Source organism: Buceros rhinoceros, unplaced genomic scaffold, assembly GCF_000710305.1.
Source record: "Buceros rhinoceros silvestris isolate BGI_N320 unplaced genomic scaffold, ASM71030v1 scaffold5113, whole genome shotgun sequence".
In the NCBI taxonomy this organism is placed as follows: domain Eukaryota; kingdom Metazoa; phylum Chordata; class Aves; order Bucerotiformes; family Bucerotidae; genus Buceros; species Buceros rhinoceros.
The window spans coordinates 4,801-15,732 of NW_010401702.1; the positions used below are offsets into that span (position 1 = coordinate 4,801).

Consider the following 10,932-nt stretch of genomic DNA (forward strand, 5'->3'; position numbering starts at 1 on the left):
GTGCTCTCTAGTGTGTCATCTTTATTGGGTCTTTTTCAGTGCTGCCACAAAATCGCAGAATCATTTAATTTGTAAGACATCTTTAAGATCATCAAGTCCACCCCTTCATCTGCACTGCCAGGGTCTCTAAACCATGTCCCTCAGCACCACATCTACACATCTGTTAAACTCCTCCAGGGATGGGGGACTCCACCACTATGAACAGCTTTTGTAGTTAAATGTTTTTTCTCCCACCACAAACAAAACATGATGCTGGAGAATGCGGGCATCGATCCCGCTACCTCTCGCATGCTAAGCGAGCGCTCTACCATTTGAGCTAATTCCCCTCCCCCTGCAATAGTCTCCTTTCTTTATCTCCTCTTTTTTTATCTTTGAGGAGAAGGAGCATTCATTCCTCCTTTCCACAGTCACTTGCAAATTTTCGTGTGCTTTGTGCAAATTTCCTTTTCTAAGTTTGTATTTTGAAGCGATGGACGTGTTTTTTTTTCTATGGCAGCGGTGATGCAAACACCTCACTGTGAGGCTACAGCTTCATGGTAGCATCGTTTGAATTTTTGTTGTAGGCAGATATGACAAATCACAACTTCTGTTAAAAAAGCCAATTGATAGTATGGAGCAATCCTAGATCACCAGGCGCAATAAACATAACACTTGAAATCAACAGATTTTTAAAATGTTCCTCGGCACCCCGTGCCCAAAGATGACCTGAGAAACAGATGTTGGAAAAAGATGATTCTGAAGAACGTATTCTTGAAGAACTTTTTCAAGTAGAGCTTGTAATAGAAGTATTTTGTATTCACTTTGGTCGCATCTCACAAGGTCCAGGCTCTGCAGTACCAGCAGCAAGATAATTTGAAATTTAATCTATGTGCCTTAGACTCTGTAGCCTGACAGAGTCAGGTAATGTGTTCTCAGTTGGAAATAAAATTCAGGAATAAAGTAGTAATAATAATAATGAAAAACCCCACAAAATTAACTTTTTTCCTCACCAGTTCCCTTTTTACCGTAAATCAGAAGCGTAAACCACTTCTGAGAAACACTGAAATGAACTCCATTGCAGCTTGTGTAAGTGATGCTGATACCTTAAAAGCGAGTTCAGTCGCAGAGGTTATCAAAATAGACTGCTCTGTGCCGTCTACTCCCCCCTCTGCTGGTGGTCTCAAGCAGTGTTTAATTTTCAGTGCCCACACTGCAACACCTCTAGCTGCTTGTGCCCGGTCTGGATCCCACAAAAGTATTTGAATCAGGGACCTTCATCAGGTAAATGGATTCCAAAAGAGATCGGCGAATGGAGGATGATTTCTCAAGCCACTCTTCAGCTGTCAGCAGCTTGCAAGAGTTGTGAAAGATCTGATAGGGATGGCTCTCATCCCTCTCCGTGTTCAGACAGCTGCCACCTTGCTTACCATAGGGAAAAAACCAACAAACCCCTTGAGAACATGTGCTGAGGATTCGGTGAAGCGCACGAGGTGAAGTGGCTGTTTCTCTGCTCTGGATGTGGTGAATGGAACTTCCATGCCAGCTCTGGGTAGCAAACGCTGACCCCTGGGACGGGGGAGAACTTGCTCTTCCCGCTTAACCTCCTGGCTTTCCGGGAGGCCGGCAAAGCAGCCAAAAGGGGTGGCGTGGCTTGTGCTGAATATATTTCATTGCTGCCAAATTGTTTCCGTCTGGAAGCAGAGCTACAGCTTCATTTTTCTCTCTTCCACCACGACTGTAGGAGAACCCTGAGGGAGAAACACCAGGCAAGCCAGCAGAGGTGCTATTTCCCCTGGTGTAGTTATGGCTAAAGAACTCCCCACAGTCTTTCCACGGGTGAGAGTTGTTTGTGCTTCCTTTAAAGCTGCTTTTTAAAAATCTCATTTATATTTTTTCCTATTATGTGAATCTGTTGAAAATTGCAGATAAAACTCGTTTTATGAAGTGGTAGGCAAGCTGTTTCCTACCTGAAGTGCCTGGGGAGCGAGTGAAATAGAGCCAGACCCGATCAAATGATCCTTCTGAGACTTACTCAGGCAGCTGTTGGAATTCTCGTGACTTTCTACCTTTAGGCTGATGTGTGCGCCGCGCCTGAGAGGACATCATTCACCTACCTGGGGGCAGGAGGAGCTGCTTGGGTTGGGCAGGTAGAAATACCTGGCAGCAGAGAACCTCTGCTGCCAGACCAGGTAACAACACATCTGTCCATTTAACCTACCTCTGGCTACTGTATTTCAAATACAGTAATTGCCATGAAAGGTCTTTGCAACAAGGTCTGCGTAAAACTGCTCTAAACATCCGGGAATTTGCTTTTAGTAAATTTTACTTTGGCAAAAACACAGGCCCTCCTCCGGGCATTTTGAAAATGAGTGTCTGGTAAATACCAAAGGGTGACTAAAGGATGGATGGTGCTTTTTCTCAGCACAGCTTTGCAGTAAAGGAGTTAAAAACGAAGGTTGCAGCATTACCGGGAGCTCCCATCTAGCGTAAATAACTTAGTGATGCTGCTTAATTACACCGGTGCTTGGGAGTGCTCTTTAATCACCACTGTTGCAGCCCAGGATTTGTAATCAGCCGGAGAGGCTGAACAAAAGCAATCTCTGTCCAGATGCAATTTGTCGTGGAAGTAGTCGGTTATAGGCAGAGCAGGCTCCCAGCTGACTCGCTGTGGAGCCTCTCTCCTGAGGCGTGGCATCGAGCGGGACCTGTTTGGTGTTAAACAGGGTGGTTTTCATGAGCAGGGCAGCAGTGAGGACCTGCCGTGTTTAGCCGCACTGGTGGATTGCTCTAGCGTAAAAGTTACTCTTGATTTCATCCCTTTCAAAGGGTAAATCAGCAGTTGGTTTCCCTGGGCAGATCTGTGCAGTGGCTCTCCTGAACCGGAGGATTCCAGCTAGCCCAAGTGTTGCAGCAGGCAATGGAGAGGGTTTGTGCTGGGAGAGGGGAGGGCTCTGGAGCAAAGCCCCTTCCCCATTTCCCCATGAATTTTCCCTGGGGCTTAACTGGTATCCCTGAAGGCTGTGAATCCTTGAATTTGTGGAAGCAGAGCTTTGTCTTCCAATTATAGGAAAGGTTCAGTAAAGACCAGCCAAGGCCTGGCTAGTTGGTTCTGGTTCTCGGAGGCTGCGATGTGAATTGTCTCTGTCTTAGCACCAGTTGTGTTTCTTGCTCCTACTCTTCCAGCTGGGAGATTGCACCAGAAACCCACTCCTCTTGACGGCGTTAAACCTTCTTGCTTCCAGATTCACTGAAGCTGTGGTGAGGATATTGTAACCTACTCTTGTGCTGGCGTTTTCCTGTAGCTGCTTAACCTTTGGTGGCAGTAACTCTCTCCCAGACACCTCCTGAAGTAATTTAGAGAGAAATCGCTCAGGAACGCTGTTCCCTCTGTCTCTGGTGGGTCTTAATAGTATTTCAAAGTCTGCTTTCTTCCTCGAGTGAGGATGCAAAAATTAAGAGCTCCACAGGCTCGATGTCTTAGAGGTGTTAAAGTCCTGACATAAACCTCTCATCTGCGTCAGAGGGAACAGGTTTATGAGATACTGGCTGTGTATGTGTTCTCTGCGATGGCGCTGATACCGTCTCGCACAAAGAGAAATCTGAAGGACCGCAGGCAGAACTAATGAGCTGACGCCGAACGGGAGCTGTAATTACCGAAGTGGTACGCTGTGTTTGTATTGTCTGTGCCGGGTCACATTGTGGCTTTCTGGGGAAGGCTGCAGTATTATATCTATATTAAAAAATGCTTTAATTGAGCTGTTCACATGCACAACCGCTTTTGGTTTGCATTTGTAGAGGAGCAAACCAGCTTTGTAAACACGATACTTCATCGTTACCTTGTGACTGAGTCTGCTGGTTTGACTTGTTCTCAACACGGGATGAACCTCCCTGCGATAGGACGATACACTTCTTGGGTGGTGTTAACTGCGTTTGTTTTTCTTTTTGCATCCGAACAACTCTGTGGTCAAATAGGTCAGTCTTCACTTCTCCCTTAACCACTCTAAGCTACTCAGGCATTGTTTACTACTGCTTTACTCCATTCCCAGGGTAATGTTCTCTTGAAGGTAACAGGGAAAGTCACTTCTATTGTCTCAATCTTTTTCCCCAAAGCTGTTTTCGTTCTTTGAATAGTTGCTTTCTGAGGTAAGTGCTATGATGTTCTGTTAACGTCACACAGGTCTTGTTTCATCGGTGCCTTTGCCGTGGTCTGATAATTTATTTGGTGCGTGGCAAGATGAGGGTAACTTACTTATTAATCAGATGGTTCTCCACGGCAGTGTCTCTGCCTTTCCTATGCTGACCCATTCCACGTCAGCATGAAAGTCGTGCAACAGTATTTGGGTTCTACCAGTCCTCCCTCATTTCAGTCGTTCGTTCTGTTTGGCCTTCGCTGGCCGGTGTCTCAAAACATGGGCCAACGTAACCTAATTCTGGACTGCGGCAAATGAGCACCATCTGTGTTCCTGGTGAGAATGACTAGTATAATCCTATCAAAGCTTGTAAGGCTTTGGAAGATTATTAAATGTAAGATTTTTTTTTTTTTAATGTGTTCCTAATTTTGTTAGCAGAGAGGATGAGGATTTTTTGCTTTCTTTACTTCTGGAGCTAAGCGGAGGTTAACTCCTGCTTCTGCTTGCAGGACTTAAAAGCCTTCTAATATCTTTTCCTGAAATGTGGGACTGTTTTTGTATGCGTGTAGCTACATAACAAGCTCTAATCAGGACCATTTGTAGTCTTCTTCCTGAGCTGATTGCTCTGAAATCATTCCAAAATGTAACGGGCTGATTGTTAATGCAGGATGATTTATTTATTTTTTTATTTTTACAAATCTTGTTTAGGTGATGTACTGTTAGTGATTTATCTTAACGAAATTGCTTAGACGTTATGGTATTGGTAACTGCTCCAAGCATGACACCAACTCTCCTGTAGGCTTACCTTAAAAAGAGCTAATTAATAGCTGTTGAACAAATGATGCAAACACGAGGCTCTCCAAGAGAATGAACTGGGGACTGGAAGGTTCCCAGCCTGGAATCACAGTCAGCCTCTTTGGATGGGTCTAGTTTGTATCTAGCTCCAAGAGGGCAGTGGAGCTGATGCTGGAGGCAGGTTGTCTCTTGATGCATTGTTGTCTACCTTACATAAAAAGTTAAATGTTAAGGCAGAAAATCAGAGTCAGAAAAGTGGGGGTTGAAAGGGACCTCTGGGGATCATCTGGTCCAACTCTCCTGCTAGAGCAGGTTGCACAGGATCACATCCAGGCGGGTTTTGAATCTCTCCAGAGAAGCAGACTCTACAGTAAATGGGACAAAGTAGATTGAGCACTCGTAGACACTGAAGACCAAAGTTATTGCTATCTCAATGAATCAGCTGTACAAAACAGAGCTGCTCCAGCAAAGCAGGTGGAGAAACTGCCCGAGAACCACTAGACCGATGTCCCAACACTTGTCTGGAGAGAGATACCTGGTTTTGAATCGATATTTCAAAACAGGCAGATGAGGTATTTGAACAGGAGTATTCACAACCAAAGGGAGTAGTCAAACCATTACTTTGAGGCTTGCAGATGTTTCCATCTAAGACTTAAGTTCCTAAATAGCTCAAACGCTTTTCAGAGCTAATGGGAACTCTCCATAAATAGAACGGCAATTAAATCCAGCCAGGCAAACTTGATTTCATCTTATGTGGCACTGTAAGTTAATCCACTTAACACCTGGGTAGGAGGTCTTAAGAAAGAAGGCGTACACAGAAAAGCTGATAAAATGTTGTCTTGATTTTTCAAGCAGTGGTTTATTGTTTCTCTCTAAAATTCACTGTAAAATTTCATCCGCTTGGATAGAAGCAGTATTGAGTGGATAACGACAGAATTTATTGGGTTTATTGAGATGAAGTTTGCCCATAAAATGCCTACGAGCAGGTTGTGATTCCATCAGGTTTATTTGTTCTTTAATTTATTTGACTTAATTTTCTGTTTATACGGGGTCTTGTTCCTCTCTGTTATTGTTGGCAGCAGTTATGTGATTAACTGATGCCATCAGTTGGAGCTAGATGAGCTGCTGTAATTACATAAGTCACAAACTATCACTTGTGTATCTTGACTGGAGGAAAACAGCTTTGTAATGAGAAGAAAAAGTGGAGGCTGTGAGATGGGGAGAAACATTTGACTCTCGGGGAGCAACAGTAAACAAAGAGGATCAGGAAAGTTTTTTTTGACCTAAATGGTATCTAAAATGTCAAGCCCAGGCACAAAAGCCTATTTTTATATGTGTGTTCTGGGTTCAGATGTGAAATGAAATCTTCTTATTTATATTAGAGTAGCTTCTGTCTGTCCCGATGGGGTCTGTTGCCCTTTCTGCCAGGCATTGTACACACTAACAGCATCTTGCTCCTTTGCCTGTATGTGCTGTCTTAGCTGCAGAGCCTCGGTGGTTCACATGTTGAGCACTATTTTTTACAATTATATCCCGAGTACGTGCAGTGCATTTTTTCTCTTGTTCTTGGACGAAAGTCCAAGTGAAAGAAATGTGATCAAGACAGTCATTTACTACTCAGTCTCCTTCCTCAGATGTGTAAAATACAGCGCAGGATGAATTAGCAAAGTTATGGACAGTAGCAAATGTTAATTCATTGAATTAACCCTTTAGGTTACAAAATAGTAGCTTCTCCCTTATTCTGTGGTCTCTGACTGAATGATTTGAGTCCTAACAGAAGGACTTGGATGCCCAGCTCTCAAGTTTTGCCATGAATCTTCACGAGCTGAGCAGAGCTCAGGGAATGATGGAATGGTTTGCGTTGGAAGGGACCTCTGAAGATCATGTAGTCGAATTCTCTTCCCGCGGGGTGGCAGGGACATCTGTCACTAGATCAGGTTGCTCAAAGCTCTGTCCAACCTGACCTCGAATGTTTCCAGGGGTGGGGCATCCACAGCTTTTCTGGGAAACATCATGTTCTGGTCCCACAGTATCCAACACCATCCTCATTAAACATCCTCTGCCCCCTGCCCGTCCTCTGACACAATGCACAGGTACCATTCTCTTAGTCGATGGAACACCCTTGTCAAATGACGCTAAGGTCTCCCTGGAGCCTTTTGCATTTTTGATTCCTGAATTTCTGTGATATTTTATGACCTGAATTATACAGGTAGGGGAATGAGGGTTTTGCCAGCGTTCTGCAGGCTTTACTGTGCCTGATTTGTCCTGTCCTTCTGGGGGTACATCTGCACTTGGCTTTGGAAAGCTCTGGCTGGGTGTCTGCAGCATCCTAAATCCTTATATTCTCTGAAAGAGCTGTTGGAGCAGAGCTCCTCTTCAGCTGCAGAAAGATTAACATCTATGGAGACAGCGGCTGTTTTTCACTGGCTGAGGAACAGCTATTTGGAACAAGGCAGGTAATTGGCATGTAAGGGCTGAGGTCGAAAGGAGAATTGAACCCTCTGCACATATCGTTAGTGGTGTGGCCATTTGCATGTGTACGATGAGCTCTATAATCTGCTTGTCCCCGGGGGACTGTGTGCTTTGTTTTGTTTTTTAAGGCTGAAGCCATATTCTCTCTGTCTCTTCAGTGATACAGAAAATCGCTAATAACAAAGGTGAAATGAATGACTCTCTGTGGTGTCTGAGAAATAGAATTTTTATTTAGTCTCCAATAATCATCCCTCATTTTCTGTTCTAGAAAGTTCTGGTTCTTCAGTTTACTCATTTGCCTATTAAAAAGTAGATGCTTATCAGAAAAAACCTCCAAAGTTCCCTATGGCTCTTCACATAACGGTTTTTACTTACTTACGCCCTAAACCACGGGGAGTCCAGGGTTACAGTATTTATTTCAAGCTATTGGGGTTTTTTTGGGTTTCTAGTGCTTTTGAAACAAGTGCATTTACGCATTTTGTCTTTTTTTTAGATCACCTACTACAAATGAGTGCTCTAAAGCTTATATTTTATTCTCCAAACAAGGACTGAAGACAAGAAAGTAGATAAATTACGCGTAATAGCACAGATCCATTCTAATGTAAGAGACCATAATTTTCTTGCATTACATTTCATGTTCCTCTTAAGCCTTTTTTTCCTCTAGAATTAGTTAAAGTAAAAATTAGGAAGTGATAGTCAGCCTAAAGCATTTAGATCTCAAGGATACTCTGGAAATACTTGCGAGGTGGCAGAGGTTTGCTGAAACACAACCCCTTTGTTACTCATTTTCAAATACAGCCAGAAAAGGGATACTGGCACACGATTTTTACCTCCCAAGCATTGTGTCTAGTGGAATGAGAGGATAAGAATAGAATAAGAATTAAAAGGAATTTTTTTCTCAATTTAATCATGCTGCAGATAAAGGAACAATGATAAATAAACCATCTGCAAATTTGGAAGAATAGGTTTATTCAAACGAGGCTTTTTTTTTTTTCTCCTGTTAAAAGGTAGAAAGAGAACAGAAAAAAACCAAAGTACTGTTTAATGGAAAGTGTAAATATATGTTCACCAAGAAATTTTGAAAAATAATTCTACTATCTGAATGACATGGGCTGCCATGTGAAGACCACCGGGGTCTTCAAACTGGATAGAAAAGTCACAATATTTCTGTAAACATAATTCAGCAAAACCCCTTTATTTGCTGACTGTTTTGTGCAGTACTTTGCCAATGTGATTTAAAACTTATTTAATGCAAGAGCGAGCATTATCACTCCTTTGCTGAGTCTTCATTTCTGTCTTAAAACTCACTTTCGGAATGCAATTTCCCAAAACATTATTCTCTAATGTTCCCCTAATATAGTTTATCCACCCCTAATGCCCGAGAGAAGACATTTCCCACTTCCTAGCTATCACTGCAGTGGGCAAAAGGCTCATGTTCATGTAGAGTCAGCTGCAATTTAGCACTGCACAAAACCCCGCGGAGAGGGAAGTGGACAGAAGTCAGTAACACTTTTGTTGGTATAAAACCAATTAAATAAAATAGCAGTATAAAGTATAAAGCCACGACTAAAGGTGAGCGGGCTGGGAGGTTGTGCTTATGGACTTGGTGACTGAAGGTGGCAAAAATGTTTGCAGAGCACCTCCCCACCTGCTCGAGCACCAGCTTTTCCAAGTGGAGCTGGAGGATGGTACCTCTCCAGAAGATGCTGTACGCAGCCGTGTGCGCACAGGTCTGACGCAAGGTACCTAGTGCGCAGCGTATCGTTTCGTGCCACATCAACTGTTCTTGCCGATTTTTGGTTCTGCAGCTAACCCTCTGAGTCCTGGAAGATGAGCTTGTTTAGAGGGAGGCTGTGGAAAGTGAAGGAGAGGTGGAGGGAAGTGGAGAAGTGTTTTCTCTTAATTAAAGCAGAGTAGATTCCCGGCACCAGGCAGCAGCATGGGAGTTAACTGCGTTCCTGTTGCTCCGAGTCAGCACCTCTGTGTGGATAAAATAAGGTTCCCTTTCAGTGGTGCGGATGTTGGCTTTTGTCGGTGCGGAGGCTAAGCTCCGAGGTCCCCACAGAGCGCTGTGAGCAAGCAGAAGCAGCAGGGAACAGGTGTCACAGGTGGGACAACAATCTAAACCCATGTGTTTTGCACTTTCAGAGAGGCAGGATTTTTCATTTCCTTCCTTTACATGGACTCTAAATGATCTGGATATGAGAAAGCGAAAAGCGTATCACCTCTTTCACAAGGTCAGGTTAGCAGAAATGTCCATGACATCAGAACAATAGTACTTCAAAGGAGAGGTTTAATGAATGCCTGCGGGGCCGCTCTTCAGAGGTGTGGCAGGAGAGAGTCAGCGTAACGGGACTTGTGGGCCTTTTAAGCGATGAAAGGTATGTTTGTGATTGAGCGACCGCCAATTAGTTCAAAGATGAAAAGCAGGCATATTAACAAAACTGAAATTTAAAAAACCCCGGAGATTTCAGCTGTGTTCAATAGCGCATCGGTGGTCGGTAATCCTATGTAAGGTGAAACAAATACAGTAACAATTGGATGCCAATTCATTTCCTTAGTAAGTGGACAGTAAGCAAAGGGCCTTTTTGTGGGTAACAGCGCCAGTATGATGAATCGACGCTAAAATGATAGCAATTTATTTGGCCAATTTAGTTCTGGGCTGTTTGGAAGCATTTAAAACTCCTGTCACCATGGCATTTAAAGCTGCTAAGCAATATGTTAAGGGCAGGTGGACAAAACCTGGGGGAAAGTAAACCATCAGATTTAGATAATAGCTTTATAAGCGTGCACGGTGCAGAAAGCGTCTGCCGGGGGGCAGGGGACAGAGGGCCCGGGAAACCAAATCAGTGCGACCGTTTCAAAGGATGTTTTCTGGCTCTCCTTTCTTCTTGGACCTGTTTTAAACAGAGAAAGAATTACCGCCACTGAGATATCTTAAGACTGTTTTTTTTTATCAAGTACAGCAGGTGTTTGTGAAGCTGTCTGTCATGGTCTCCTGTTATTGGGGTGTCTGACACCGAACAAAGCTGGTGTTTGTAAGATGAATCGTATGGGAGATCATCTGGTGGCGTGGCTGGATTGTACCTCTCCTTGCAATGGTTGTTTCTGTCACATAAAACTGTGTACTCGTGCAGTGTGCAGCAATAATACTGGTTATAAGTATTTAGCTGGATTAGGGGGAAGCGGGGACATTCTTACCGCTACCCTGGGGGAACACAGGTCCGTCAGGAAGGGACCAGCCAATCGCACCATGTCTGTGGCAGACTGGAGGGTAAAATCAACCCCTGCGCAGAAGGCTGGTGTACAGGTCTCTGTGGTATCAATAGCCACTGGGGAAAGAGAAGAGCAATAAACTAGTTTGGCAGAAATCCTTTATTTTCCTGGCAGGACTTGAGAGGGGAATGTGTACCTTCATGCTAGATAACAGGCCGAACACTTGAGTCTGGAAAGCGAAATCAATAAATATGTGTAACTTACTGCCAAAGGACTGAATAGCTCTGCGGATATTTCGAGCCAGTTCTTTGGACAAATAGCTGTGGGAAAATGACTGTGC

The 10,932-nt window shown here is 43.8% G+C and overlaps 1 non-coding gene across 1 annotated transcript; it reads right to left on the minus strand.

Moving 5' to 3' along the window:
- Positions 1-253: 253 nt before the first annotated feature.
- Positions 254-326, minus strand: TRNAA-AGC. Its single transcript has one exon. It is a non-coding gene; the product is annotated as a tRNA-Ala (tRNA).
- Positions 327-10,932: the final 10,606 nt, after the last annotated feature.